The sequence below is a fragment of the Sus scrofa genome, chromosome 4, assembly GCF_000003025.6.
Source record: "Sus scrofa isolate TJ Tabasco breed Duroc chromosome 4, Sscrofa11.1, whole genome shotgun sequence".
In the NCBI taxonomy this organism is placed as follows: Eukaryota; Metazoa; Chordata; class Mammalia; order Artiodactyla; family Suidae; genus Sus; species Sus scrofa.
The window spans coordinates 127,109,265-127,136,871 of NC_010446.5; the positions used below are offsets into that span (position 1 = coordinate 127,109,265).

A 27,607-nucleotide genomic window follows, 5' to 3' on the forward strand; every position below is an offset into this window, starting at 1 on the left:
CAAAAAAAATTTTTTTTTAAAGTTTAAGGAACTGATTTGCCAGTTTAGGCATGAGAAATCTTATTTCTACAAAAATTACTACACGAACCAAGTCTAAGTCAAACCAAAATGCATCCATTAAAAAGCAATCTTCTCTCATAAACACTTTATTTCAATATTTCCCAGCAACAAACTTGTGTGGACGAAGCAGGAAGTGAAACCAAATATGACCACGCCGTGAAAGCAGCGTGAAATGAAAGAATACATTTGGAATTCGCTGAAGCGCTATTTAAAATGCATTTAAAAATGCCTTCTCTTGGCAGTATCAAGTTAATCAAAACCGTAATAAGAGGAATTTCAAAAGCAGAAGTCTTCACTTTGTTGCTGGGCAGTTTCCCCCGCAATCCTCTATGCAAATGTCTTTCCCCCTAAGCCGCCAGGCTGGCTCCTCTGAAACGTGGGCACTCGCCCCCGGGCCTGGTGAATGGTGAACAGGGTTAAGCCATCATTTTCATGCCACTAAGTTTGCTCTCCAGCAAAGCAGCTGCAGTTTTTATTGACTGGCTTTGGAGAAACGTCCCTTTGCCTCCAAGGTAACAAGCACATCCTGTGGCTCCTAATTATTTTGCTAGGGTGACTGTCATTCCCTGTACTTTAAAGTTAGAAACTCCTCAGAAGCAAAAACTGCATTTTGTTGTCTGAGTGGTTGTGTTTTTAACTGATTATGAAGACTTAGTGATGCAGACATGGCGAGAGTCGTAAGCATCGAATGATGAGTCTTACCATCAAGGAGGGTGTTACCAAATAAGCCCCGTTAGAGGTCATTTTTTTTTTTTTTGTCTTTTTGCCTTTTCTAGGGCCACACCTGCAGCATATGGAGGTTCCCAGGCTAGGGGTCTAATCGGAGCTGTAGCCGCTGGCCTACACCGCAGTCACAGCAACAAGGGATCCAAACCTCCCCTGTGACCTACCCACAGCTCATGGCAATGCCAGATCCTTAACCCACTGAATAAGGCCGGGGATGGAACCCGCATCCTCATGGATGCTAGTCAGGTGTGTTAACTGCTGCGCCACGACGGGAACTCCTCATCTTTCCCTTAGGGAATCATCAGTCCCACGCTCCCCCACCACACCCCTCTTTCCTAGCAGGTGGCCTGTGGAAGAAGGCGCTAGAAGACACCTGTGCAAAACTAGAATGCATTCTCATGTACTGATATTATTATTCACCCTATTTTTAATTTTAAGCAGATTTGAGTGCCCTACCATGAAAAAGAAAGCAATATGTTCACAGACACTTCTCAGCAATCTGAGCAAAGTCATTCCTGCAAGGGATCCTGCAACTTCCTATCAGAACCTGTACACGCAGAACGCAAATGCGAACATCAGTGCTACTCTGCAGACAAAGCAGACGCCCTGCTGCACTGGGAGAGGGAAATTTAAAGGAGGAAAAAACTTATGAATTTGTCGTAGTGACACCCGTCGGCATGCGTATGTGACCGTTTAAAAACGGTGTGTGTGTGACAGTGTGCAGAAGGATGTGGGTAGTGAATTTAATAAACGTTTGAGAGCCTACTCTGGGCAAGAACTGAACTACCCCTAAGCAAATGAGGCGGTTTCGCTGCCTTCGTGTGTGACCAGGTCCCATGAGCTCGTCTGTGGACCCATCAGGTGGGTCAGTCTGGAGGCAGGCCACGCCCCCCTCAGCCTCCTCCTTTCCCGCCACCTCACTTTCTTCCTGCTACTTTTTCACTCCCTGTTCCAACTATTACCCTTGCACTGTAGGGCCTGACCCTCTGGACAGGGGAGACTTTGCTGAGTATTTGCTATGGACAAGCAATACTTGTCAAGAAGGAATGACAATCAGTAAGTAGGAATTCGTTTTACTTTCGCATTTCATTTCACATTTACTCTTAAGCAGCTCTGAGATAGGGAGAAGGGAACATACACACTGCGAATGCGGACAGGACTACATAGAATCAGGGATTAAACAGCCCAGTTGAAACGACGAGATCCATCTGTGCAATGCCTGGAAGTTTATGGATCCTTTTTTATCCCCATGAGTGACTTAAATCATGCCCTTGACGTTGCGATAAGGATACCAGCTCGGAGAGGAAAAATAAGCTACCTGAGTCAGATGTCTGGTGAACAAAGAGCTTGGTCCCCTGACACCAAACGTCGTGGTGTTCTCACCACCCGAAGGCGCCTCTCGCAAAGGTCAACAATCGGAGTGGGCAAGAAGCACCTGAATGTTCCAGGACACAAGCAGCAGCAGCAGCAGCAGCAGCAAGGACTCCACCTGGGCAAGGGCACGAGCAGTGAGGCCTTGAGTGAGGAAGAGCCGTGAGACAGGGGGTCCCACTGAGAGAGCATCTTCAGAGCCAGAGGGAGGCGGTTTCACAAAGAGGCGAGCTGGCGAGGACACTTAGGACCTAAGATTCCAGAACCAAGAGTGTGGCTTGAGCTGACTCCCCAAAGAGAACCACTGTGGGTTCTACAGCAGAAGGCAAGCAGCGTGTTAGGAAGACGAACCACCCGGGGCATGAGAGCTACTCGAATTCAGAAGGGAAGGGAGACAGAACGAAGGCAAAGGGCAGGACCCTACTGCACCCTCAAAGGCAGAGCAGCGAGGGCCTGAACAAGGAGTGTTGTGAAAATGATGGGAGCAAATTTAAGAGGTGCTAACGGAAGAAGTGGACAAGCGCTGGCTGATGGGAGAGATGACACGAGGAAGCAGGAATGAATGCCGTTGGGCAAATGGCTTTATCATAAAGCGCGAGGTGTTATTCCAGTTCTCACTGGAAGACCCAGGAGCAGGCTGGTGAGCAATTCTGCTCTCTCACTTTGAATCCAGGATAACTCACTAGCATAATTAAGGTTTCCTGCTTTTATTAGGGGGTTGGCATAGCTCAGGGTTGACCAAGTATTGCTCTCAGGAGTGGATTCCGTGGGAAAGTTGAAGGCAGTGAGGTGAGAAGGCCGTTTAGGTTCAGGTCCTCATGAGACCCGGGTACCGTGAAGGGTGTGATGTAAGGAAGTGAAACAACCTGGTCCGCGTCCAATTCCAAATTTAGAAATTTAGTATTTGCTGCTTGGGTCACAGCAAGAAAGGATTCATAAGCAGGGGCAAATGAGCAATGCAGGTCAGAGACTAGATCAGTAATCCAAGGGCTAAGAGCAAGAAAGAAGCCTTGAACCTGTGACTGAGTGTGAAGAGAAGGGGATAACAGTAAATACTTTCAGGCACTTTCACGTAGCATCACTCTTGAGCACCTGCGGGAAGGCGCACTGCGAAGTAGCTTAGGGCACGGATTCCAGGGTTACTCAGGTACCAGCCGGGACCGGCGGCAGTGGACCAGATGCTAAGATGCCCCAGGGCTCGAGAACGAGCGACCACCCTGGTTTTGGCCCCATGGTCAAGCGTGAAAACTGGTTGGTGGAGAAGCAGGATGACTAAGGTTTTTAAAACGCTGAGTTTGCTGTGGGATGTTCCGGTGGTGAGGTCTAGTAGGAAGCGACACTGGGGCCTCGGGGAGAGATGAACATAAGAATGAGTTCGTTACTACTCGTTTTTGCCTTGGACCCCAGCCGGTGTTGAATTTAAAGGCACATGGTAATTTGAAAAAATAAGCTATTTAAAATAAGGAACTAAAGGTAGACTGAGTGAATCTCCACTATACAGGAGTTCACGTAATACTTTCCTTGATGAATATTCCTATTTAAAGATGAGAATGTAATTTTTTAGGAAGGTGACTGAGTTGTTAAAGATATATAAAGTCTGTATGTAATAAAACACCCCCCCACACACACACACACCCTTATTTGAGTGGCTTCTACTTGTCAGCTCAGTAGGAAGTAAACAGGATTAGAAGATTTTAAATAATTTCCAGCCTCCCTGTTGGAGATGCTTGTGCCTTGTGGACCATAAACAGCCAGCTCGCTAACAAAAACGTGTTCGTGTTCGAGTATATTTTTCATTGTACTTGAATGTAAAATAGCTGTTCTCTCTCCCACCCTACTTAAATCCCTTTTGTGCTCTAACCCTCCTGGTTGGTTGTAGAAATAGCGACTATTTCTCTTTAGCTTATCAACAGAGTTAACAGAAACAGGAAGGAACGTCAGATGTGGTATGTTTTGTATTTTTATAAATACCAATCTTCCCTTTGCTAGCTTTGAGAGAGAGTTGGAAAATCCTCGGGGAATCCAATTCTGAAGACTACTTCCTGTTTGGCTCTTCTCAATGTAATTTTACCTCTGTTTAATGGACTATATAATTATTTCGACTCTTTTGTGTGTCTACCCACGCGGCAGTCAGCTCCTCCAGCGTAGAGCTTTTATCTGTAGGGTTCAATGATGTACCCTCAGCTTTTACCTCAGATAGTAGGAGCTCAATAAATAACTGCAGAGTGAATAAGCCAGTCCTGTGATTACTGGACTTCAAGAGCTTAACATGTGTTTGTCCCTAGCAATCATGACTCCATCTCCATGTCCCAGTTTAATCATGAACCATGATTTCTATGATCTGGATACTCCAGAGAGGTTCTCTCAGGACCTGCATCACAGTGGAGCCCTGCAGGGCACGGAAGGTTGCTGGCACAAAGAAACTGACGGGGGTACCTGCAGCAGGTGTCAGACTCTCCCAGGTTCTCTAGGTGAGTCCTCTGTCGAGCTGTCTTATAAGGAAGAGTACTGATTCTTCTACCCATCTTACTTGGACTTCTGCTTTCCTGATCTCAATTCCCATTTTCAGCATCTGCTTCAAGAGAGACTTCCTTTTGGTATTCTAACCCCAGGTTACCTGAGCTGAACATCTGGTATTTTCATTGCTTGACTTTTTTTTTTTTTTTTTTTTGGTGCGGTTAAACCTAGAGAATGGTCTAAACCTGTATTTCTCACACAGCCTAGACACTCATATAACTGAAAATTACAAGAGAGATATTACAGCCTGCCTTCCCTCAAGGTTCTTATTGCCCCTCCCCGTCCCCCTTATAAAACCTAATAATTTCCTCACCACCCTGTTTGATGGGAGAATCAAAGGGACCACTTGCATTCCTTATTCTGCATGATTTTTTTTTCTGGTCAACTGGATTTGGTAAGTAGGAATTATTATACAATCAAGGACAGGAAGATACTATTACCATTCTCCAGATGCATGTTAAGAATGAAATTAGAAAGGACTCCAAACTTGGGACAAAGAGAGATATTCTAAGCTACAAATTTATGCTACAGATGTTCCACTTGATGTCTAGCCACACGTTAGAAAAGACGCTGTGCTTGTGTGCTCTTTGGGAGAGGTAGTCGGCATACAACCTAGGCTGTGTGTTTTAAGTCACTGGATGGGGTCGACTTGAATTCACAGGCCAGCAACTCCAAACACATCAATTTCATCTGCAAGGCAACGTTGAGAAAGGCTCTCGTCATCTGCAGAGAGACAATGCACTTGACAGCACTCCTTGCTTGAGCAATGACTCAAATCGGGTAGCCTGGAAATAAATGTAGAGGGTACACAGCTGTCACATAGCCCAAAGTAGTCCTCTGAGCAGCAACTGGATTCATTTCTCCCTGTCTGTACAACTGGTTCTGCAAAAAGGACTGCAATCCAGCAAGGGCCTCCCTGCCCCACGGTGAAGGGTAGCTTTTCGTTGTCGAGGGAGGGCTCTGCTGGATTCCTTTACACTCACAGGTGTGGGAAACTGCACATAGCGATTTCTTCATTTTGTTTAATGAGAAACCATTAAACTCAATGACCTATGTGAACCAGCTACACATAAGGCCCTAAAATTAAAGCATATTATTTTATCAATGTCGGCATCAAAATCTGAGGGACAGACACATACCAGATTTGTAGTCTTAGCCAATTTTCACGGTGTAAATATTCTAACCAAGGCCAGTTTCAAGCCACCAACTGGACGTGGGGGCGACAAGAAATGTGCAGCAGGTGCCTACCTGCACTCTGCAGGTACAGGAGACAGGCTAACTCCAAGAGAAGAAGCAACAGCAAATGACGGTCAAATAATTAGGAAGTTATGAGTGCTATGTTTATTTTAATACTTTTAAGTTTGTATAATTTTTTTTTTTGGTCTTTTTGTCTTTTGCCTTTTCTAGGGCTGCTCTGGAGGCATATGGAGGTTCCCAGGCTAGGGGTCCAATTGGAGCTGTAGCTGCCCGCCTACGCCACAGCCACAGCAACAAGGGATCCAAGTCGCATCTGTGACCTACACCACAGCTCACGGCAACGCCAGATCCTTAACCCACTGAGTGAGGCCAGGGATCGAACCTGCAACCTCATGGTTCCTAGTCGGATTCGTTAACCACTGAGCCAGGACAGGAACTCCTGTATAATTTTTTAATTGCTGTAGTTAAGAACTGTCTTGCAACTGTCCGCGGCTGAAATTGTGAGTGAAAATACCATAATCAGCTCTGGTCAGCCCTAGGGCACCAGTGAATCACACCTGAATAATTCACGATTCTTTAACGCTGCCAACTACCCACATCTCTCCCTCCTCCGTTTCCTCAGCCACGGGGAAATATTTTAAGCAGAATGGACGAGGGAACTTGGCTTCAGAAAGTGACACCAAAGTGTACACTGTTCAAAGCTTCCTGAACGGTTCAGGGCTGCTGTGTGTAACCCAGTCTGCGGCAAAGGCTGTTTCCAGGAGGTTAAATTAGATGCCGTCAGGCACAGGGGCCTCCATCTTACGGGGCAATCAGTTGTGTTTTTATTTCACGGTTACTGCCCCGTTCTCAGGCCCACGAGGAGAGTTGAAAGAGGTAGGAGAGGGACTTGGCAACAGAGGAAACAAGTCCTTTCCAAGGAGAGAACCATAAACCGAAGGGGTGCGTTCTACCAGGATTCCTAAGGCGTGAGACGGCTTCTGTGACGGATGCGACCCGCCAGTGAAACTCAGTTTGCAAAAGCCCCTCTAGGAACGTGCCTTCCAGGACTGCGTGTGGCGTCTCAGATGTGGCGGGACCTCCGCGAGCCCCAGTGGGGCTGTCGTCATTCTTGATGAGGATGCCACAAGCTGCACCGCGACTCCGCCGTGGGCTCATGGCCACGTGAAGTGCACGCGTGGTCAATGACCCAGTGTCTGCCAGCCCTCGCCCAGGCCCCAGAGGGTCCATTCACGAACCCCCTCCCACCACCAAGTCTCTCCCCAGACGGCCTTCCCAACGTCGCTTCCCACTCGGCCTGGGAACAAACCCTTTCTTCCACACAGGCCAGCCTACCCGGTGTCCCAGAAATACACCCCACTTTTATATTTCACGTGGCTTATTAAGAAAAATCCCTAATGCACACAAAAGTATAGAGAGAGTATAAGGAAGTCCCACGTACCCCGCACCCAGCTCTGACAAGTGTCAGTTCATATCCCGCCCACGTCCAGGATCATTGTGAAGCAAATTCTGGACTTGTCGTTTCACCCACAATTACGCAGGACAGCATCGCTCTGCCTGCACGCCTCGGCTCAGACTTGTCCCTTCCGTCCCTCGGCCTTCCAAATCCTGCCTCATCCCGCCGGGCTCGACTTGGGTCTCACAGCCTACACTGGGTCCTCTGGACTTGTCACTCCGTCTCTATCTCCCCGGGCGCCTCCCACTGCTGTCCGGTTGCTCCTTAGCTCCCGACCTGTGCCCTCACCACCGTCACTGGCCTGGGAAGCAGGGAACTGCTCTCGCGGCACCGACAGGGCCGTGGTAACGCCTGGCAGGGAAAGAACTAAGGAATAACAATCCGGTTTTATAAGGGCGATTCAATCTCGGCCCACCAGGTTCACGACACACTGACGCAATTCCTTAGATGGCACACGGGCCGCGCAGCGTGGAGGGGGCCGGAAAAGAACTCTCGGGATGGAGTCCGGAGGCCTGGGTCTTGTCCTGGCCCTTCTGTTTGTGTGCTATTTGGGGTGTATGGGGTGACTTCTCGGAGTTCAGCCATCCAAAGGAATTATGTGTAGCCCTCCTCTCGCTCCCTCCCGGGACTGGCAGAATCAAGGGCGAAAGACGGCTGTGTAATTACAAAGCACGTGGTTGATACACATCATCACCTGTAAATGCAGAAACGACTGGCAGTCTGATCTGATAACAAGGAAAACGACTGCTTTGGATCCTGCACGTGTGAGAATAAACCGAGGTTCCGAACAGACAGGGAAAACGGGAATGTACAAGGCAGGAGAGGGGTCACAGGGCACTTGGAAGGAACAGAATTCACCCTGGCAGAATGTAACAGCATTCCTGGATTCTAGCTTCAAAACCCGCCTGCCTTACAATTAACGCGGACAAAAGGAAGGCGCCTCTGAAAGGAGACTCCAAAGGAAGACAGATACGTTGCTGGTCGTTTAAGAAAAATTCTTGTTGTATTAACCAAATGAAAAAGCAACATTCGTCGGATTCCCCCCTTCAAATAAAACTAGCAGCACTATCCAATAAAATGGCTATAATTCTGAGTTTAGTTTCTCCCAGGACCTCTTCAAAGCCTCTGACTTCTCACCTTTTCCTTCTGCGTTTGCCAAAGAGCAATCGTTACTATCAAACTGCAAATACTTATCATATTACACGAAGTACTAGTTAAATGACAACAGAATCGAGGTCTATTTTTCCTCCAGCAGAACAGAGGAGAGAAGACGGCTTTATAAAAAATATATACGTATGTATAGATATATATACTGTTCGACAAACAGCCTTGCAAGCTGTTATCAGCGTCCTGTGAGAGACAGGTTCGGGCTATATTCAAACCGTCTGTTGGAATGTTAACATTATACGTTTTCTTGCGAGTAAATGAAAACAACAAGGGGTGAGGAAAAGGCCTAAATTTTATAAAATGCTAGATAATCTAGGCCAACATAGAAAAAAAAGGGTTTTTCAACTTTGGACACTAATACAATTTAGCAATAGTTGGTAAAAACAACAGCTGCTAAGCCTGGTAAATCCAAATGAGATTATTAGGTCCAAATCGCAGAAATACACAGAGAATATTTCAAAATTCCCAGCACACTGACAACAAAGCACTGAAGTGAAATCGCATTAGGAAAGGAAATGTTTTGTTTAGAAAAAAACTTTTTTTTTCTTTTTTTTTTTTAAATAAGACTGCACCATGTGTAACATCTCTGAGGTCTTCACTAGAGAAGAAAAACACAGAATCAGAGGGTGGATTCTAGAATCGTTTCCTTCCTCTATTCCCTCCCCCACCCTCCTCCACTGCACGCCCCAGGCCACTCTCTGAATCCTTAAAGCACACTCTCCCTTCTAAAAACACTGATAGAGGTTTTTTAAAAAATCATAAGGAATAACCTTTCTCTCGCTCTTGATCCCTCGAAGATAAGGAAACTGCCTGTTCCTGATCCAGTCATCTCCGCATCTCCAGGCACAAGAAACAAAGGAATTGCCAGACTCCTACCACACAGGGTTTTTTTTTTTTTTTTTTTTTTTTTTTTTTTTTTTTTTTGTCTTTTGCTATTTCTTGGGCCGCTCCTGCGGCATATGGAGGTTCCCAGGCTAGGGGTCCAATTGGAGCTGTAGCCACCGGCCTACACCAGAGCCACAGCAACGCGGGATCCGAGCCGCGTCTGCAACCTACACCACAGCTCACGGCAACGCCGGATCGTTAACCCACTGAGCAAGGGCAGGGACCGAACCCGCAACCTCATGGTTCCTAGTCGGATTCGTTAACCACTGCGCCACGACGGGAACTCCCCACACAGGGTTTTACACCATCCAGACTTAGCTGACTCTGAATATTCGTAACCTGCTCATTGATTACCACGAAAGACGTTTCCAAGTTAAAGTCTGCACATCTCCAAAGATGCATCAAGGCGTTTCTGCTGTGGTTCCATGGGTTAAACACCTGACAGCAGCAGCTGGGGTCGCAGCTTTGGCTTGAGTTCCACCCCTGGTCTGGGACCTTCCCTACACCACGGGTGTGGCCACTTAAGAAAGGATGCATTAAAAACACGGGGACCGTTTTTAACGTGTTCATCTGCTGAATAAGTCAAAGTTGACTTTCAGAGACTGAGGACTGAACAAATTTCAGGCTCTAATAAAAATGTACAGGTTTTTCCCATCTGGTCCTGGGACAGCGGCTGTAATTTCTTCTCAAGTGTCTGTACTTTCCCGTATCACCCATAATTATACAAAAGCCTAGGTTTCCAGCATGAAGTCATGTGACTCTAAAAAGAACCAGGAAAAAGTCCATTGAAGCCTAGTTAACTGAGACAACACGCTGTAAATCATCAAAAGACAAATCAGGAAGAATGGGCCCACAGTCCCTGCTGGGAGACAGAGCCAGCAGGCCCTCAACGGAGCTGATGGGAGGCGGAGGTCCTCAAACAGGCTCAGTGGACTGTGACCTCAGTGGAGGAAGCGGCCTCATCACAAGCCAGCCACGTGTTAAATATTCTAGAGCCCCAGGAGCTCAGTCAAGGCATTTAGGCTCCCAACTGCTCCACGAGGCTATGTCCACGGTACAGATGAGGCAGGAGACGGAGGCATGGGGTGGACCTATGCCCACCCAACCATCGACTCCGAAGGCTAGCAAGAACAGGCATCATCTTCAAACAGACCTTTGTGGGGAATAAGAGAGGCTCGGGTGGATAAGACGAAGGGCGGACCCCACACGCGCGCCCTCACCCAGCCCTCCAGGCGCCCGGGCAGCAGCTGACGTCGGGACACCCCTGAGACAGTGAACCCTTAGCGGGCCCCGCGTCCACCCCAACTCGAGCCGGGCTCAGGGTCTCCCAAGGCCCGCGCTATGGTAACGCAGAAATCATTCGGCCTGGCCCACTGCCTGCCTCCACCTTGATGAGAACATCGGAGGCAGTGGGCACGCCCTCCGCCCAGCAGGTATGGCAACGAGGGCCCGCCCAGGAGGAGACACCCGCAAATACCAGCTCCGTTCTCCCCACAAACCCGGCCCACAGTGGGCCTTCGGGGAGCCACGGAGCTGCCCTGGGGGAGCCAGGGCCCGCTCGCCGCAGGCCTCCCCCTGCGGACTCGTTATTCTTCCCACAGACCACGCACGAGGGCTCCCAAGGGTCCCCTCGCTCCGCCTTAGTCCACGGGGGCTGCTGTCACCAACGCCCACGGAGCAGGTGGCGTCACACACCCTCATGTGTCACCGTGCTGGAGGCTGAGAAGGCCAAGATCAAGGTGCCGGGAGGCCCAGTGTCTGCTGTGCGCTGACGTCCAGGCTCGTAGAAGGACCTCCGCGGGCCCTGTCCACACAGGGTCGGAGGGGCGAGGGAGCCGTCTGGGGTCTCTTTAATCCCATTCTCTTTTTGTTAGTAGTTGATTTGCAATGTTCCGTCCATTTCCGCTGCACAGCAAGGAGACCCAGCTATACATGGGCAGACACTCTTTTCCTCACAGGATCCCCCTTCATGCTCCATCACGAGTGAGTACACACAGTTCCCTGGGCTGTACAGCAGGACCTCACTGCTCATCCACTCCAAATGCTGGAGTTTGCATCTGCGAATCCCATCCTGGAAGGCTCCACTCCCATGACTAGATTACCTCCCAAAGCCCAACCCCTCACTCCCCCAAGAACTTGGCGGAAGACACATTGGATCCACCGCAGAAGCTATGATTTTTAAACGTGTGCTAATACAATGTGCAGTCATTGATAATCTGAAACAAGGAATTGGGGAACCCCCCAAAATAATCAGGGGGAATTAACCCCGTCCTTCTAGGTGAAACAACAGAAAAACTTCAGGAAGCAGAGGGGGACTCACACAATCTCCACGGGATCCGTGTGATGAAAAGAAATGGGAGCATGTCGTCCTCCTGCTCAAGCTTTTTTTCATCTTAGCCTCCTCCGCGGCATCCCCATGGTCCTGCTCGCCCGCCCACACCCCCAACACACCTCATCCAGCGGCAGCATCACTTCCCCAAACAAATCCAATGTTGCCTTCGGCTTGGAAACCTTCCATGGGCTCCCTGGGCCCCTCCTGATGAAGCTGCAAGCTGTCTACGGGGTAAAAACGCATCTCCCAGCCCGGCCCAGGCAGAGACGGAGCCAGAATCATCACTGGGAGTTCCAGCTCCCGCTGCAGGGCTCCTGTGTGTCCATGACACAAAAGGGAAAGGCTGACTTTGATGGGGCTGTGCTACACTGCTTATAGACTTGAAAAACTCCAAGTGTGAGGCTGATTCCAAGCACATTTTCACATCACAGTGAGAGCCACTACAACAGATAAAATTAGCAAAATGCAGTTTTTTTCAGGCAAAAAGGCAGGCCCCACATGGCCGAAGAAACAAGCATTTACAGCCAAAAAGAACTTTAGGCCTCCTGCTACGATGCAGCAGATACAGAGAATGTTCACCTTCTTTAGCTCCAACAATTTGATTCATGTCCCATGACTTTATACACTAAAGCATTTGCTAAATTATTTTCCCTGTGCATAAAACATACACATAAAATGTAAGTGATGCCAAACTTAAAAATAATGGTAAAGTAAAAAAGAATTGTCTGGAAGATGGAACTGAAACTAGATGATTTTACTTCATCTTTGGGTATTTCATGACGGGTGTCTAAGCATCTGATACCCAAAGATGTAACGTATGAAAGAACGGACATGCTTGTGGGAAAGTTAAAACTCTATGAGCACCTTCTCCCAGATCTTATGGAAAAGCACTATTTTTCCACAATATAGAGAAAATATTTCATTGTTATTCTAAAACAAGCACCAAACGAAGGGCACATTAGTTTAATCCCTTATTTTTAAAGAGTTGATGGGAGGGGCGCAAATACTGAAAGCTATCAGTGATCAAGACAGATTTTGGTTTAATTTTCCCAAACGTCTAATACAGGCCAAGCGACTTAGAGAGAGGAAAACCTAAGCTGGCCCAGCTCTCTTGAAAGGTTAAGTGGAACGGTGCTAAACCGGGCAATAGGATTAATGACGGGCGACCCTTCACAGCAGCCCAGGATTCCCTCCCACGCAGGAGGCTTCACAGATGTGTCTTTTGCCGTAGCTGGCTCTGTGGCATTACTGTCTGTACTGCAGCCCCTCCAAAGGCTGCCACGTTCTCCATTCACCTTCATGACTAGGAGTAAAGAAAGATCTGGTGAAGAGCAGAACAATGGGCAAAGTAGGGCCTGAATCCGCCTGTGGCCCAAGCGCCCCCTCTCAGTTGGGTTGATTTGATCAGTTCTCCACCAACAAAGAACAAGCCATGCCTGAAAAAACCTAGATCCTGCTTTAGCATCCTAAGCCATGTAGGAGATGCTTATTATATCTGCTTTGTTCTCTATTTCTATGGTGCCCATCGCCATGGAAACAAGGAGCACAGATGGAAAAGTAGGCTAGAAATACCCAGAAATGAGGGTGCGGACGGGGAGTATGGAAGACAGGGCCTTTCACTGGTGAAGAGAGAAGAGGCTGGAATGTTTCCATCAACACAACCTGAAGGGAGCCTTCTAACGGAAAAAGTAGGTCTGCTCTGTCTTTAAGAGGCCAGCAGGAGAAAGCAGCCAAGATTCAATACGTATCCGTGTTTGTAGGAGGTAGCGTTGCTAAGCTTTGGAGGTTTTAAAGCCGGATGTATTTTATTAGAAAAATGTGTATGCAAATTCAGACCTTTACACGGCCTCCAATTTCGGAAATCACGTCCGCATTCCAGGGTGGACAACTGCTACTTCCAATCTGGGGTGACGCTGTAGCACTAAAAGTTGAGACATCTGCTAAGGAAGTGTGGCTGGGAAGATAAGTTGATACAATGAATATCTTCCTGAAAGTGACAAGTCTGTCTTCCAAGGTTTTGTATGAAATGATCCAAAAGGAAATTGCTGGGTGGGGTGGTGGGGGCGACTGTTGTTTCACCCCAGGGAGTCGTCGCTGTCCCTGCTCAAGGGGGACAAGGCCTTTCCGGCGTCCAGCCCCTGCTGTGTGTACAGAGACCTACCAGTCCCCGCCAGCAGCTCTGTAAGAAAACTCTCCCCACTCCCAGAGCGCTGTCTGGGTGGTTTCTATTTGATTTTGACTGAGTCCTCCGTGTTCATCATTTTCTGGGACATTTGGAATACTCGGGGTATTATTTATGTTGTCACTGGTCAGGAAGTAGGAAAAGGAGCCACACCAGCCACATAAGTGTCCTGGGAGGTTTTTCTCTACGTACATAAAAATGGTGTACGAAGCAAAAAGGCAGGGGATGCTTTCTGGACTAAGTTGCTGGAGAGTGTTTAACACTCTGGCACCTGACAGAATCCAGCAGCAAAGGCCATGGGTAACTCTGTGGGAATTTTAGGTCCAGATGCTAACTAGTTGTGATGCCGGGTGATTTTTCGCTTTGCCTTTCTCAACCTGAATGTCTCATCGGTAAAAAGAAAAATGGACATAGAACAAGGACATGAACTGGAGGGGTTCTAAGGATGATTTCAAGGCAGCTTAAAATGTTATGCACGCGTGTCGATTATTCCAGGAAAGCCCCTCGAGGGCACCCAACACATAAACGTTAAAAACCGGCAGAGAGCCTCTGAGGTCCCCTCCACACAACTCTAGAGGACCACGACTTGAACCAACTTACCCAAGTAAACTCAAGGCACTGTGCTCAGACTCAGGCGAGCATCCTATTCAAGTCTCCTCAAAAGCCCTCACCCAGAGGAGGCCGCCCCAGCCCCTCTCCGTGACCGCCGACCCCCCACCACTCTCTAGCTCTGCTCTGGCTGCATTTTTCTTCATGACGCCGTATGTTGGATATGCTTACTGGCTCTCTTTCCTCCTCTAGGATGTATGCTCCGTGCAAAAAAAAAATAAATAAAATAAAATGTTTTTTTCTGTTTTCTTCATTGTTAGATTCAATGCCTGGCGTGATGCCTTTACATCTATAAAATGAGGCATGGCAGACCCCAAAATTCAAATACATTTTTTTTTCTTTTTTAAATCATCCAGGGGCCTGCAAAGAGCAATGCACTCTATTAAGCATTTTGTGAGCATATCTATCTTACTTAATTTGCATATGATCACAGGAAGGCAGGTTTTCCAATCTTTAGAGCCTTTTATAAGACAGAAAATAGTTGGCAGGCAATATACTGCAGAAAGAGCTGCCTCATCAGGTGCCAGATCTGCAGCTAAATTGTGGAGTTTGCTGAGACAAGTCACATATCCCTTTATAAGCTCAGTTTCCAGGAGTTCCCATCATGGCTTGGCGGAAACAAATCTGACTAGCATCCATGAGGATGCAGGTTCGATCCCTGGCCTTGCTCAGTGGGTTAAGGATCCAGTGAGCTGTGGTATAGGTCGCAGATGTGGCTCGGATCCCATGTTGCTGTGGCTGTGCTATAGGCCAACAGCTGCAGCTCTGATTAGACCCCTAGCCTGGGAACCTCCATAGGCTGCAGGTGGCCCTAAAAGGACAAACAAACAAACAAAAAAATACCCACACACAAAAAAAACAAAAATAAAAAAACCCTCGGTTTCCACATTTATATCAGGGGGATAACATCTGCCCCATCTCCTGCAGTCGGCAGGAGATTAATGAGAGCACAAAGGCTTGTGTACCTGAGAAGTGGTGTGAGAGGGTGTGCTATCGGAGGTGATGTGGTGGGGGTTCCTGTGTTTCAGGAGAGATTTGCTACAAGCTGTTGGCAGAAGGGGCACAGGACACCTGCACCATGTCCTTACACACAGGCTGTCAGGAGCATCCAGGATCCAGCAGGACCCCAGAAAACACCTCCTCATCCAGAGGATGACTGGCAGGCTCAAGTCCACTCCCTTCAGATGACATCACTCAGTAAAGAACCAAATGTCCCAAACCTAGCCTGCCACTGAAACTTTTTGCATGTAATTCGCAACCTCCTCTGGGAAAGAAATTAGCATTTCTGACAAAACACTGCAGAAAAAAAAACTTTTCCACAGGATTAAGAGTTGTTCTTAGAAATGAGTCACCCAACAGGAGCTCCCTGGTGGCTCAGAGGGTTAAGGACCTGGTGTTGTCACGGCTCCAGCTCAGGTCACTGTTGCGGCACGGTTTGCTCCCTAGCCTGGGAATTTCTGCATGACGAGGACATGGCCGGGGTGGGGGGGGGAAGATCTGGGTCACCCACAGAACAAGGTGACTGTCAGTCAAACATCGGGTGGTTCTTAGCAACACTCTTTTTGTGTCTAATCTAACAACGGGTTTAAATAAAAACTTGTGTACTATTTCTAAATGTTCTAGAGCGTATGAGTGGATGTTCTTAACATGGATAATAGTGATTCAATCACTTCGGTATCGAATTAGCTTCCATCAAGTCCTTCTTAAAGAGTGATATACTCTAGCCAGGTTCTTCCTCTCTTGCATGTTCTTGTCCACCGCGAAGACACATCTTTAAACTGGGCTATTACAGGCCTTTTCCCTTAGAGTTGATAGCTAGTTTGATTGAAGTTTTCTTTGGTGCCCAAACCAGATGCTCTTCAAAATGGGGCCCAAGGTTGGGGCGGGGGGGATGTTTTGGTTTTGGTGATCAATTTCCAGATGGCCAATTAAGCCTCATTTAAAAGTATCTGTGGAGTTCCCTGGTGGCTCAGTGGGTTAAGGATCCAGCATTGTCACTGCAGTGGCTCAGGTTACTGCTATGGCACAGGTCTGATCCCCCCTGGGCCCCAAATGTCTGCAAACTGTAGGTATGGCCAACAATTTGTTTTAAAAATAAAAATATCTGCTTTGGAACACCTGATGCCCAGCTGGTTCTTTCTGGCCATCACCCTGTTTCTCTTTTCACAGTCATTCTCTCCCCATGGCCCAAAAGAAAGGTAATTATCTCAGTTCTCAGGAGTTTGCAGGTGGCGCATTGTCTTCAGAAGTAAAACTCCAAGGCCCCAAGGTGAAGGTCCTCTGAAATACCCACGGGGTGACAGACGTCAACACGGTGAATGACTTTCAAGACTGAGAAATCCTTCCGGGGGTCAGAGGAAAATATCCATTTCTTTGCTTCAAAAAATACTGGGGGAAGACCTCATTGAGTTGTCAGGCAATAGAACGTGGACAATCATTTTTGCAATCAATCTCTGGGTAACTTTTGCCAGACAGCTTAAAAAATAGATATAATTACACTGCCTCCACTCCCCTGTACTTACTTATGTATTAAGGTGTCTTAGCATTTACATCTGAAAAGAAACACTTGATGTGGTTGTGAAGCCTCTCTCACTTTAGTAATGGGTAACACCTACCTATGCATAAAGAAACTATTTTTAAGCCTCAGCCCCAGGCATCTCATTGAGGTTATTTTCTAATAAAATTTTACCTGTGCTTAATAATTATTCATCAAAATTCCAATACACTTGTTCTGCTTAATTGTCTATTAGCCAAAACCATAATAACTCAACCCAAATGAAATTCGATTTAACATCTGGAGCCTTACTATCACAAGGACTTAAAAGAAATGTAGGGAGTTCCCGTTGTGGCGCAGTGGTTAACGAATCCGACTAGAAACCATGGGGTTGCGGGTTCGATCCCTGCCCTTGCTCAGTGGCTTAAGGATCCGGCGTTGCCGTGAGCTGTGGTGTAGGTTGCAGACGCGGCTCGGATCCAGCGTTGCTCTGGCCCTGGTGTAGGCCAGCGGCTTCAGCTCCGATGAGACCCCTCGCCTGGGAACTTCCATATGCCGCGGGAGCGGCCCAAGAAATGGCAAAAAGACAAAAAGAAAAAAAAAAAGAAATGTAGATGCAGGGTGTGTATGTGTGTGTCACACGAGTTTGATCTGGTGACCAATGAGCGCTTTTCAAACATGAGAATCTTACATGGCGATTAAGCTTTATAGGCGAAGAGGAATGAAATGAGTTCCACAAGGGAAACAACTTTGTAAAATTCCCACCTTTTCCAGACCAGCTTATTTAGGGGTTGTTTTGTGTTTTTTTTTAAAGTGGATGACATGGTAGATATGAAATCACTTATTTAATTTAGTTTCCACTGGGCACATTAAAAATAGTGTTTTCAAAAATCCATATTTATATAATATCAGAAGTGCCATCTTTTCCAACTATTTAAAATAATGATGAAGATGTTTAGGCATTAATTTTTAAAACATACGAAGCCAGGACAGAGTGTTTCAAAATCCATTCAGAGGATATGAGATGAGTAACATTCAGATGCTGTGTTTTAAACCTCCTGTAAGCCAAGAACTTGTGTTGACCATCTAAAATTTTGACTTCTAACAGAAAGATAAAGCCAGGATTATTTCAGTTGAAATCCAAAGGCGGTCTCAAGCATCCCCAGCAAACGGCCAACTCCAGAACCCTGGACACCAGCAAACTTGTTCAACAAACACCAGCTCATTGGCAAAACTACTTTGGCCATTCAACTGCTATGTGTTAACAGCATAATATACAATATCCCTTCTTCCTACTTCTAACCATCAAGGAGGTCTTTGAGATTTTCAAATATCAGTCAAAAGCACCTAAGTGAGACAAAGCCTGGGACAAAATAACAAGCATATTGAATTTTACTGCCTGATTCTTTCGCACACATCCGTTCACACGCCAGGGATAGAGCCTGGCCCAGGAAGCTCAGGAGATGAACAAATCAGCCTTCTTCCTGAGGGGGCACCTAGGAAGAGGCAGGGGTGTCCTCTGGCACAGGTACAGAAAGCTTCCAAGGCTCAGAGGCAGCACGGAGAAGGGATGGGGAGCTCCTGGAAGTGGCAGGCAGAGGGCAAGGGTCTGGAATGGTCTTTCCGACCAAGTACACTTGAAGTGACTCTTGAAAGATGCGTGGGTGTTTGACAAGGGGATACGAACACCGCAGAGAGAGAAGGAAAAAGAGCCGCGGAAGGAAACCATCCGGCTACCTCGCACCCTTCTCCCTGCACCGCGCCGGTTTCGGGTGGTGCCTGGGGGTGTGTGCGTTGGTGACTGAGAAACGACGGGGTGAGAGGCGAGAGGGGGCCTGGCGAGTTAGAGAGTAGACGGAGGAAGATGATCACGTGGCTCTCCAAGGCGCTGGGACTGGATCCTGCGACAAAGCAAGTCATTAAAGGCTCAGGAGACCACGCAGGGGTGGAATGCGACGTGCCTTCGACGGTGATGACTGTCTGCGGGGCAGACAAAAAGGCTGAGGGGTGGGAGACGGGAGAGACGACGAGCGGCACTGCCTGTCACAGGCAGTCAGCAGCCGTCCTGGAAAAGGCGCAAGGCGATCAAGCGGCTGTGAAAGCGGGGTGCCGGTGGGCACGGCCTCGGACAGAAGGCTCACCACTGTCTAAGGGAGAATGGAGCAAAGAGAAGCCCAGGATGAGTTCTAAGTATTTGGGGTGAAGTCACTGGGTAAATGGTATTGCTATTTGCAAAAAAAAAAAAAAAAAAAATACGGAATGGAAAGATGAAAAGCAAGTTTTCTGGGAGAAAGCATCTTTGGCACTCTACCCTAGACTCTCGCTGGTTCTAGGAGGCAGGGAGCACAGGTGACATTATCCGCACTTTATGTTCAAAGGGGCACCTTTTTTGTGCCCAGAATCACAAGGGGTAATTTGTGAGTTTGCCACCCATGAAGCTTAAGAGTAGACACAAGAGAGACAAGACCCATGCTTTCCCCAAACCTAAATTCTGGTCTGTGGGGGCGGGGTGGGAATAGATCAATAATCTAGCAAACACTAAACCGAGGCCTGAGAGACTGTGATGGGTCAGGCGGGGGTACTTTATCCGAGGTCAGGGAAAGCGCCCCTGAGTCCCACTGGAGCTGACCTTCCGCAGAGAAGGAAGCGGTGATACAGATTCAGAGAGGAAGAGCGGGCCAGGCGGAGAGCAGCACTGAGACGTCCCCGAGGTAGGAACAAGGCCGGAGCGCCCCGCGGGAGGAATCCCAAACATGGGGCAAGCGGGGAGCCCCCAGAAGCCCCAGCCGCGAGGGCATTCCTGGGAGGGTCGAGGGGAAAGGCTTGCGGCCCCTCAGGGCAGTGTGAGCCGAGCCTAACCACACTGGCACCTGCCCACCAAGCCTAACGCTGTGTGGCTAGAAACTGCATCATGACTCACACACTTTTCAAAGATGCATCTTTGCTCAGTTGCCTATTTCAGCACTGAAATAGGGCCAGGAACAAACTCCTTTAGTTCTGCCTAGAGAGAACAACTTTAAAATCTTCAGATGAACAGAATTCATTTTAAATGTCTCAACTCCGAGCAAGAAACAACCTGCAGTCCGATGGCAGGCGGCTTGGCTCTCCCAGGGTACCTGGGAGCAGAGGCTTCTGGCCGCTCCCCAGGCCCCTCAAAGGGTCTAGAGGGGCAACATTTTCCCCAGAGGATGCTCCATCAGCTCAGCTGGACCGGACAAGGAAAAATGGTACCCCATTGCCAACGTGCCAAGCTGGGTTCCTGTCTAAGCGAAATGGAAAGCTTTGGAAAGAACGGGGGCTGGGCTGCCTGCTAGCTTCGAAGTGGGCATCCCAAGCCCAGCAGTCCAGCCAGCTCTCCGCAACACACTGCCCACGCCTCCCATCCTGCGGTCACCTTCCACTGCTGTTCTGCAGGCTACTGTTTTTCTGCCAGCCGTCTTTCACATGCCACCATTTAGCCAAAGGGCTTCCAATTCCACTTGCCAAGGGTGATGCCTATCAACCCTCTGACCCTTTCTGAAAAGATTCTACTTTCCAGTCAACTTTCTCCAATGATTCTCCTGGTTGTGTCCTAAAAAAGTACCTGAATGTAGAGTTTGCCTATCCAGCGTGAATGAATTTTAAGAGAATTAAATTATTCCCAAATGATGTGGCTCCTTTCAGAGCATCGCACTGAGAAGTTATATATTACGTACACTTATTGTAAAGAATGCCTCCTTTGGAAGGTGCTGGAACCCTGTGGCTCATTCTGACCTGTGCCTGGGGCAGGCTCATCTCCTGTGTGAGCTCATTTCAAACCACTGCATCCCTTTACTTCAGCTCACCGGCCAACTTTTTCTTTCTAAAGTCACCATTCCACCTCCGACCACAAGATGCTGGCACATACTTTGATGGCACCTGTACGGCTCTTTGGTAACAAGCTGGGGAGTGGCAACGTTTCACTCACTTCCAGTGATGGATGCCCTGCCTCCCCCAGTCACCTGCTATCACAGAGGACGTGTGCAGTTTTGCTATCTCACTGTGTCCCTAGATCCTAGCGTAGGGTCTGGCACACGGTAGGTGCTTAACAAACAGCTGCTGAAAAAAACACTGTGGAATATACTCCTTGGTGGAACGTTCCTCTTCCAAAGAGTGGATCTGACAGAAATCATTCACTTACGTCGAGGCTGAAGCAGGTTACAGGAGCTATTCTACTTTTTATTTTAAAGAATATATATGCGTATGAAAAGACTTTGCTGCTATTTATTTGGGTTTAAGCTGATTTGGAGCTGATTTTTAGCTCAAAAAGTGTGACTAAAAATTTAATAACACTCATTTGGATGTGTCTGGAGATGACTAATTCTAACACGTTTTTTAAAAAAATGGAATGAGAGCTCATTTTCAACAAGCATCCCTCAGCATAGGCCCAGCCTGGTCTGTCAGGCACTCTCTATGCAACCTTCTTTTCCTTTAAGCCTCACATCTGAATCTGAGGCCCCGCTTACAGATGGGGACACTGAGGACGCGAGAGGCTGAGGTCACACCTCGAGGAAGTGCCGGAGCCAGAACGCACATCTGGATTTTCGTGATTCCAAGAGCTGTTTAAACCTAAGCTGCACTTTTGGCTAAGAAATCACTGCTGACATCGAGTCATAATGTCACTCCCGCCCATGAGGCGGTACAGGACTGCAGTCTAGGGCCACCATTTGGGCAGGTGTTTAAAACAGGATTTAGACGCCTATGAACTAACATTTACTGAGAGCTTGTTCTACGCTGGACACTGTATTAGATGCTTTCGTGTCAGTATTTCTTTGCATCCTATGGACCCTGTAAGATGGGTAACTAGAACAAAAAAGAGGCATAGCCGCACCAACGCTCCCTCCCCTCTTCCTTCCAAAGGATGTGAGCCCTCCATGGCCTTTTTTTTGGGGGGGGCACCCCTGCGACATATGGAGGTTCCCAGGCTAGGGGTCGAATTGGAGCCATAGCTGCCAGCGTACACCAGAGCCAGAGCAACACGGGATCCGAGTCACGTCTGCGACCGACACCACAGCTCACGGCAACGCCGGATCCTTAACCCAGAGCGAGGCCAGAGATCGAAGCCACGTCCTCATGGATACTAGCCAGATTTGTTTCTTCTGAGCCACGACGGGAACTCCAAGATCCCTCCACGTGTGAGCTGGGCCCAAGGTCATCCAGAATGAGGACAGCATTCCCGTGTCTCTCCCGGCCAGGGGAGCTCATGTCCTGAGTTCCGGTCAATGAGATGGTACAGCAAGGGTGTGACAACCCCCAGGAAACTTCCTTAGAGACCATGGGCTCGAGCGTTTCCCGTTTTCTTTCCTTCTTTCCTCCCTCCTACACTTGGTGCCTGGATGTGACAGCGGAAGCTCCACGAGGACCATGACGTTGAAGGCCCCATGTGATGCCTGCTAGATCTAAACGGGGGAAGCAGCCCAGGTCTCAGGAGATTTGTGAAACAGCAATACCAGCTCTGGAGTCTCTCTCTCTAAACTTTTTTTTAATGTGAAAGTGAAACCACCATGACTTTCCTTAAGCTACTGTCCCTTGTGGTCTCTGTAACTGGCAGCTAATGACAGCTTATCTAGCAACGCATCCAAGGTGACAGTGTAGGGTTCAAACCCAGGTCCATCAGTCTTCCAAGTCCGTGCTCTTAAAGCGAAGCCTGAAGAACTCCTGCAGATGGTTTACGGGAGATAAGGGGCAGGGGTTGGAGTGTAAAAGTACTGAAAAGAATTTGACAGAAGAACGGAACCCAGGTTCGAATACGCTCTCAAATTTGCATGCCCGAGAGACAATCAAAGGACACATGCTACTCTGCTCAAGGGTCAAGAACTTAGTCTCCATCGGCGGGGGACAGAGGAAGAGCTCAGTTACCTGCATGGAGCTGGAAAGAGGAGAAGAGAAACTGAACAGCTGGTAATGTCTCTGGAAGAAGCTGCAGACCGGGGACTGAGCGCTGCAGAAACACACTGCAGGACAGGACCGACAAGGCAGAGTTACAAGGAACCCTGAAACCGAAGAGGCCGGAGATGAAGTTCAAAGATACACAGTCTGGAATGGGACGTGCAGAGTCACGTGACCCATATCAAAGGCAGCATAAGGACCACAAAGGCCAAAGGAAAGGTCAAGGTCGAAGTTCTGACAACTAATTTGTATGCATTTCCTTCACTCGAGTTCCTAGCAGCATCGAAGAAGTGAATTTAAATTGGGTTGCAATTGAGCAGAGTCCTAAATGAGAGGAAGTCATAGAACAGGGCGTTTGTTATTACCCTTTGTTTGATTTCTAAATGAACTGCACTGATAAGAACTCAGCAGATTCGGTGACTGGAGTTGGGCCCTAATTTTACTTAAGCTCAGTCTTAATGAGCCAGAAAAAGGAAAAATAAGGTATGGCTGCCAAAGACATTTTAAGTACCAGAAAAAAAAAAAAAAAAGTATAATAAAAGTATGCAGGACATTCAGGAAATAGAGATGGGGCATAAAATGCCAGGGAGCAATAGTGATAAAATGAAAGGCAGCAATATGAAAACTGACATGACAAATTAGAATGCATTCTACAATTAGTTAAAGAAATTCTACCTGCTAACTGGGCCTCCCAGATTCCTTTCGAGTGGTCATGGCTCTGAACTGTTTGCAGAGCACCTGCACACCCTGAGTCATGAAAGCAGCGAGGGCCACGCTGTAAAGAAGCAATGAAAACCATGCCACCGAGGCTGGAGAAACATGACAGACTCGGCGCACGTTTGTTTCTGCTAATACCGGTGTGTCCTAGAAGGGTGCTGGAGAAAAGAAACAAAAATAAAATTGGGGAAGTCAACATGAGAGATACTCAATGAACATCAGAGATTAGATCAGATAGGCTATTTTTTTTTTTATGGGCAGTAAAAAAAACAAAAAAGGAAACATTAATTACTCAGATACCATCAAAAAGGATTTTAAAATTATAAAAACTTGTTTATAAATAAAAATTCTGCCTCAAACAATAATCTTCTACATACTAAGATATTTCCACCCGTCAACTCTAGGAAACAAAACAAAAATCACCAATTTCAAGGCACTGCAGGAAAATACCCACAGTCTAAAAAAACTTGGAGGGATCAGGGAATGTCATTCAGAAAATAAGCTATCGGAGTTCCCGTCGTGGCGCAGTGGTTAACAAATCCGACTAGGAACCATGAGGTTGCGGGTTCGGTCCCTGCCCTTGCTCAGTGGCTTAAGGATCCGGCATTGCCGTGAGCTGTGGTGTAGGTTGCAGAGGCAGCTCGGATCCTGCGTTGCTGTGGCTCTGGCGTAGGCTGGCGGCTACAGCTCTGATTAGACCCCTAGCCTGGGAACCTCCATATGCCATGGGAGCGGCCCAAGAAAAGACAAAAAACCAAAAAAAAAAAGAAAATAAGCTATCAAGTCATGAAAAGACACAGAGGAAACGCAAATGCATAATACTAAGTGCAGGAAGCCAATCCGAAAAGGCTACAGACTGTTTGACTCCAACTATATGATATTTTAGAAAAGGCAAAACTATGGAGACAGTCAAAGCAGCAGTGGTTGCCCGGAGCTAGGGAAGTAGGAAGGCCAACAGGTGGAGCACAGAGGATTTTTAAGGCAGTGACAATGTGATACAGTATTGCACCCTGATATTACAATGGTGGATACATGTTGTGATACAGTGGCCAAACCCATGGCATGTACCACACCAAGCGTGAAGGGCAATCTATCTACAGTCTTTAGGTGATAATGATGTCTCACTGTAGGTTCACGGATTGTATCAAATGTACCACTTTGGCCGGGGATGCTGAGAATGGGGAAGGCTGTGCATGAGGGCGGCAGCTAGAGGGGAACTCAGTGCACTTACTCTCCATTTTTCTGTGAACCTGAAACTGCTCTACCAAAGGGAACAGGTGGGGGCGGGAGGGATGGCCTGGAGGTTCGGGACTGGTGTATGCACACCGAGGTATAAGGAATGACCGGCCAACGGGGACCTGCCGTCTAGCACAGGGAACTCCACCCAGGATTCTGGGATGCTCTATGCGGGAAAAGAATCTGCACTGTGTGTACATGGATAACTGGATCACTCTGTGGTCCAGCAGAAATCAGCACACCGTGCTAAAGCAACTCTACTGCAATAAAACTTAAGGAAAAAAAAAACCCCTCTATTTAAAGAAACCTTGGAGGACCTGGTATCCTTTTCCAGTGACACTGATTCGGGTCCCTTTCATGTTCGTGAATGTTGATGCCTTCATTAGGAGGATCCGGAGAATGAGACAGCAATGGGGGAGGGGAATAGTCTTAAACAAGCACACGTTTATCTTATTTTCGCTTTTTAGGGCCGCACCTGTGGCATCTGAAGTTCCCAGGCTACGGGTCGAATTGGAGCTACAGCTGCAGGCCTCCGCCACAGCCATGCAGCATCCAAGCCAGGCCTGCGACCTACACCACAGCCCACGGCAACGCTGGATCCTTAACCCACTGAGGGAGGCCAGGGATGGAACCTGCATCCTCAGGGATACTCTCGGGTTTGTAACTGGCTAGGCCACCAAGGGAACTCGCTTTAAAAAAGCAAGTCCTAACAATTAATCAAATGAAGTCTCTCCCATTGTGAGAAGATTCATGTTAGGTGGGACATGTTGGAACACCTTTCCCATTAGAGAAAAACAGAACAAATTTCCAAGAGTAGTAAATTTAATTCTAACATGTAGTAGGTGGATAGCAGATCCAAGTGCCATGACTCAGTTGTACACTCAGTGACAACTCTGACCCCTTCACTAGTTGAACTGAGTAATATCAGTCATGTTAGGGCTTATATTCTTTTTCTTTTTTTTTTTCTTTTTTAGTAGCACCTGCAGCATGTGGATGTTCCCGGGCCAGGGATCGAACCCACGCCACAGCAGCAACAGGAGCTGCCGCACTGACAATGCCGTCTCCTTAACCCACTGAGCCACAAGGGAACTCCAGGGCCTATATTTTTAAATCACACAGGCTCAGTTTGTTGTGCGACTGGCTGTCATTTTATATTCCTTCAGGGGTGAAGCTGTCCCCTAGGGAAGCCAGGGGCCAAAGGAAGTCACTTTGGCCCTCACAATTCCAAGAGCATTTGGGGTTCTCAGGAGGCAGAGCCTGAACAGAGGGAAGGTACTGGAATTGTTAAATAATTATTCCGCAGCTTGGCTGCTTCTGGGTACTGCAGCCTAATACTTGGGCTTAGGAGACTTCGTCTGATAGACACACGCCATTTCATTTCCTCTTAGAAAGCAGTGGACACGGCCTATTTTAAGTTGGCTACATAGCTTCAATTTAAAAAATGTCATACCTATCTTTTTACAGACTTTTAATAAAAGTTTTTGGCAAGGCGAACTTGTTCAAGGAAGTTCACACGGGTAGGTTTTTGTTTTTAAATTTAGATTTGTCCTCTTCTTGGAAGGTGGGGAGGGAGCTGCTGAGAGGGAGTCCTTCTGACCGCAAAGAAGGCTTCCACAAAGGTCACCTGACCAAAAGCAACCTATGGACTTTGGGAAGTCACCGGGGTGATGAGCCAACACGGAGCCTCCTCCCTTCTACCCTCTCAGCTCAGCACCTGCTCAGCTGCAGCCCAGGACGGGGCAACTCTTAGCTTCTCTCTGCGAACCGCAAGATGCTCTCCTCTCCCTCAAACACGCCAACCCCACCATCAAACTGCAGGCGAACCACTGCAGGGGTCCCAAGAGGAGTAAGTGCTCACAAACAGCGGCAGGAGGAAAGGAGCCAACCAGGGAGCTGAGCGCAGGGGTCTGCTCCCCCCCCGGGGCGGGGGGGCGGACGAGCCTCCAGCCCGGGTCCCGCATCGCCGGGGGGACGCACACGCAGGTGCGGCTCCGAGGCTCCTGGGGAAAGCGAGGACCGCCCGGTCGCGGCCGCCCCCTCCGCCCGCCCGGATGACCCCGCATCCAGGAGAGGTGCCCTCAGGGGGCTCACTCCCTCTCCGCCGGGGACCAGGGGGCGGCGAAGCACCGCCTCGTCTCTCTGGCTCGGCCACCTGTCCGCTAGGCCCGGCTCGCAGGGGAGGCGGGCACAGGTAACCGCACCTGCTCGGCCAACTCCACCTGCTGCGTCCGCTCACCCGGTCCTCCGCCTCCACCTCCCGGCTCCCCTCGGCGCCTCCTTCGCGACCGGGGACGTCCCGGCCCGACCTACCTGCGCGCTCCGGCCCGGGCGCTCCCCGCGCTCGCCCCGCGCCGCTCCGGGCGGGCCGGCGGCGGCCCCGCGCCGCACTTCCTCGCCGCCTGGGCTGCGGGCTCAGCGGGAAGCCCCGGCGCTGCCCGGCTCGCCGCCTCCGACCGGCTCCATTGTGACGCGGCGCGTTCCGCCGGCCAATCGGGGCGCCGCGGCGCGAACCGCTGACTAAGTTCGCGGGGGAAGGGGGAGGGGCCGGGGCGGGGCCGCCGGCGGCGGCGGCGGCGGCGGCGGGGGCGGAGCGGCTGCCTCGGCCGCTGCTCCCGCGGGTGGACTGGCAGCAGCCTCGGCCCGGTCGTTCGCCCGGCCTCGGGACGCGGGGCCCGGGGCCTCGCCCCTCGGCGCCGATGGAGACGAGGCGCCGCCGCCGCCCGGGAGCGCGCCCTGGGGCCGCCCTGCCCG

The 27,607-nt window shown here is 48.8% G+C and overlaps 1 protein-coding gene across 1 annotated transcript in view; it reads right to left on the reverse strand.

The window, feature by feature from the left end:
* Positions 1–27,352, reverse strand: part of LRRC8B (leucine rich repeat containing 8 family member B) — a 68,823-nt gene extending 41,471 nt beyond the window's left edge. Inside the window, 1 exon segment of the mRNA XM_013997404.2 lies at positions 27,167–27,352. The gene's annotated coding sequence lies outside the window, so the exon portion shown is untranslated.